The sequence below is a fragment of the Camellia sinensis genome, chromosome 6 (genome assembly GCF_055761805.1).
Source record: "Camellia sinensis isolate YWXY chromosome 6, ASM5576180v1, whole genome shotgun sequence".
Classification (NCBI taxonomy): domain Eukaryota; kingdom Viridiplantae; phylum Streptophyta; class Magnoliopsida; order Ericales; family Theaceae; genus Camellia; species Camellia sinensis.
The window spans coordinates 109,446,628-109,450,396 of NC_138966.1; the positions used below are offsets into that span (position 1 = coordinate 109,446,628).

Genomic DNA, 3,769 nt, shown 5'->3' on the forward strand with positions numbered 1-3,769 from the left:
TCTGGGCAACAATAATATAGACCAACTAGCAACCAACTTGTTCCAAACGCACTCAAGACATCCCAATACTCAAACTCAAAGGGGTGAAAGGAGGAAAAAGGCACGAATGACAATATTAAACCACGAGACCCAAGTCCGAAATACAACAAGGGTCGGGTCAAAACTGAAATCGCTATAGTTATGTAAATTAAAGTCTTAGAAAGGTCAATGTAATTATGTCAAAAGTGTGAAACTAAGCGTTTTTTTTTTTAAATTTCAAGAGATGTAATTTATAGAAAACAAATGTAAGAATTATATGGAATCTTAATCATAACTTGTAGATTTTCAAAAAAAATGTGGGTCTTCTTGGGTTTGTTTTTCCATGTGAACCAGTATGGCCTCATTTTCTGGGGAAAAAATGTTAAAGTTATATAGGGCCTTAATATATGGGATAATTATTAACAAGTCCTATCAATTGGATTTATTTACTCATAAATTTTAAGTGATTTTATTTTAATACGTATTTGCCTCTTATTTTAATAATGAGAAAATTTTGCGACTTTATACATATTTTATGTTTGTGAAATGATTATTTGATACTCGTAATGATAGTAATAAATTTATTAAAGTGATAAATGATTAGGACATTTTGGCTTTTGTTTGTGAGTTTTGCTTAATTTTAGTTTATTTGTGTTGGTTTGCATTAAAATGTGATATGAGAGGTGTAACTAGTTAAATTGTATTCTGTTTCATAAATTTTTTTACAATAACAAATTTATCACTCAAAGTTAAAATATGATATTTTTATAAATAAATTTGATCCATAGAATCTATCCCTTAATGTATACGCTTTCAAAAAATTAGGACCATAAAAAATTAAGGCTTATAGCAAGAGTTTTATCGGCTTTATGGTTCAGCCACCTTTTTTTTTTTTTTGGATCAGCAAAAGAAAACTCTTTATTGATGATAACATAACAAAAACAACATGGTATACATCAATAAGGAGGGGAGGCACGAGCAAAAAGCATCAAAGTAAACCACCCTAATCCCAACTAGGTTGGCACTAAGGGGAATGCACAATCATATGCTAGCTCGAGCCTGAAGGTTGAAGAGAATCCAACCAAAAAGGGAAACAAAAACAAAAACACACACCCCAATCTCACAGCAGCTGGCAGAAGAGGATGGGGAGACCACCCTTCCTGTCTATAGCAAAACAGTAGCAAACCCGAGCCAGACCAACCACAGCAAACCAGTGCACAGTCATCTGCTAACCACTACTACAACACCACTGGCTGAGATTGATCAACAACCAATTCAGACCACCAAATATATGTTAGCCATCAACAGCCTAAGACTCCAGGACTATACCATCAATTAGCAGCAGTAGCAGGATACCCCTATCAGTATTGCACTTGAAGCAAATCAGATACAAGGATGGACTTCAGTAGCAAACCCATCAGCAAACAGCCAACTACAGCAGTGCAATAGCTCCAACTGCACTCCAACCATACAGCATTCGGAGCATAACAGACTATTCTTCCTCCCACACAGATCAACCATTAACAACCACCAAGATTACACTAGTCAGATGCCAATTATTCCCTAAGGCCAATTAGCCAGCCCAGTACACCAGACGGCCAGAGTCTAACATACTGATTTACACAGAATCATTTGGCAATCAATCAATGAAACCTCCTCTGCGTTACCCACCCAAAGCTGCAGAAAGTCACAAAGATCCCATTCAATCTGCTGCAGAAACTCCTAAGCCAAGCATCTTCTAATCTGTTGCAAATTATGCACTAGGTCATTAACAAAAAATTTGGACCATTTCTCGATTTGTGTGTGTCATCCTTGCGCAGGGGCCATGCTAATCTTCTCTGTATCGTTCCAATTTTATCGGATGTCCCCGAAGGGACTATGGTTCAGCCACCTTTGTTTCCATGTTTAATTAAATTTTTTTTTCCCCATGTTGCTTCCATTTCTTTCACAAGATCATCTACTCATGTTAATGATGATTTTCTGTTCTTTTTGGAAGGATTAAAGACCATCAAGATCAAGACCAAGAGCTAATGAGTTAGAAGAAGCATTGGCTGGTGCACATATGGCCCTTAGGACTAATATGTGATTGTCTGGACCTGTATAATGCTATTGCAGCTTGTCTTGTGTATTGGATTTTATCTAAAGGCTTAGAGTTGTCCTCTGTTTTGTCATTTGGTTGTGTTTTTTGGTTGGTTTCTCTCCAACTCGTGGTGATTTGTTTGCATATGGTTGGGCTTGCTCTTTAGTGCCAACTTAATTAGGATCATGTGATCTTGGTATGATCTAGTCATGCACTACCCTTTTTTCACTCTATTGATGTACTATTTGCTTGTATGTTGGTTTTTATCAATAAATTTTTCTCTTTTGCTGATAAAAAAAACGAGAAAAAAAAGAAAAAGAAAAAAAAAGCAATGGCTTGGTGATGGACTCAACCAAAGCAACTTAAGTCTAGTTTTGAATTTTTTAAGAATTGTGTAACATATTTTTTAATTTAATGCAGGATTTTGGTAGAAATTTTGAAATTAAAATTAAATTTGGGATTGACTTAGGCAAAGGCACTATACAATCCAACTAACCCAAAACCCAAATTGTATATAAAATATTAAGGGGTGGTTTGGCATAACCTATTTTAGTCCATCTTTTTATCTTTTTTGGGTCACATCAATCAACATTTCCTCTTTACTTTTCTATACATCATTTTATAAAAAGTCAAAAAGTACACTAATTTAGGACATCCCAAACCACCCCTAAATATAAACTTAAATTATTAGCTGTTAAATAATGTTAAAATTATTTAGATCGTTATATGAACAATTTTGAATGATAAATGTAAATGATTTTTAAAATATTTTTTTACTTTTTAATTTTTTTAGTAATTTTTTCAATGATTAGTAAAAATGTTTATTGATGGGATAGCGTTGGCTCACATTTGTTAAGTAATTAAAATATAAAAATTACTCATTTAATATATTTTGTGATTTTTTATTTATGAGGAACACCTCATAAGTAACATCACATGATACGGTAGAATTACCTACCTAATAATTTTCATATGATTGATACACATTTTTGGCACTAAATATAGCATTTTATTTTGTTGTTTTAATGCTATTTTTTGTAATAATTTATTGTAGGTAATGCTCGTTTAAAAAAATATATACACATTTAACACTGTAATACTTGAAACTTGTCTTCTAACTTTGCTTAATATTTTCTTTAATATATTTGCTGAAAAAATATGATTGTTTAAAAATATTATCATAAACAAAAGCTTTTTTTAAAAAACTGTGACAATTGAAAAAAAATATTTAAATAAAATAGAGAAAGAATAGAGAGTTTGTTGTAAAGCGTGTTTGAAAAGATGACTAACTAAAATATAAATCAATTCTTTTTAGCTAAAGTTTAACTAAAAATATAACTGGCTTAGTGGAGATGCTCTAAGAAATGGTAAAGACCACTGCACGATTTTGCAATTCTTATCTCTGTTCTCCATCTCACTAACATTAGATAAATTATTTGATTTGATATTACTAATGATTACCGAAAAAAATATTGATAAAGTCTAATTTTAACAAATTAATTAGCTTGGAAAAAAAGAATTTATGGGCAATTCAGGCCTTACTCGGGTTAGCCTTTGGTAAACAACTTCGGAATACAGGTACTTAAAGACAAAAATAGTCTAAAGAGTCAACTTTCCAATAGAAGCTCGTGTTTAGATAATAGATTTAAGAAGAGATTTGCCAGGAGAAAA

General features: G+C 32.3%; 1 non-coding gene across 1 annotated transcript; it reads right to left on the reverse strand.

Moving 5' to 3' along the window:
• Window positions 1-1,792: 1,792 nt before the first annotated feature.
• On the reverse strand, window positions 1,793-1,895 carry LOC145794366 (U6 spliceosomal RNA). Its single transcript, XR_014334289.1, has one exon. It is a non-coding gene; the product is annotated as a U6 spliceosomal RNA (small nuclear RNA).
• Window positions 1,896-3,769: the final 1,874 nt, after the last annotated feature.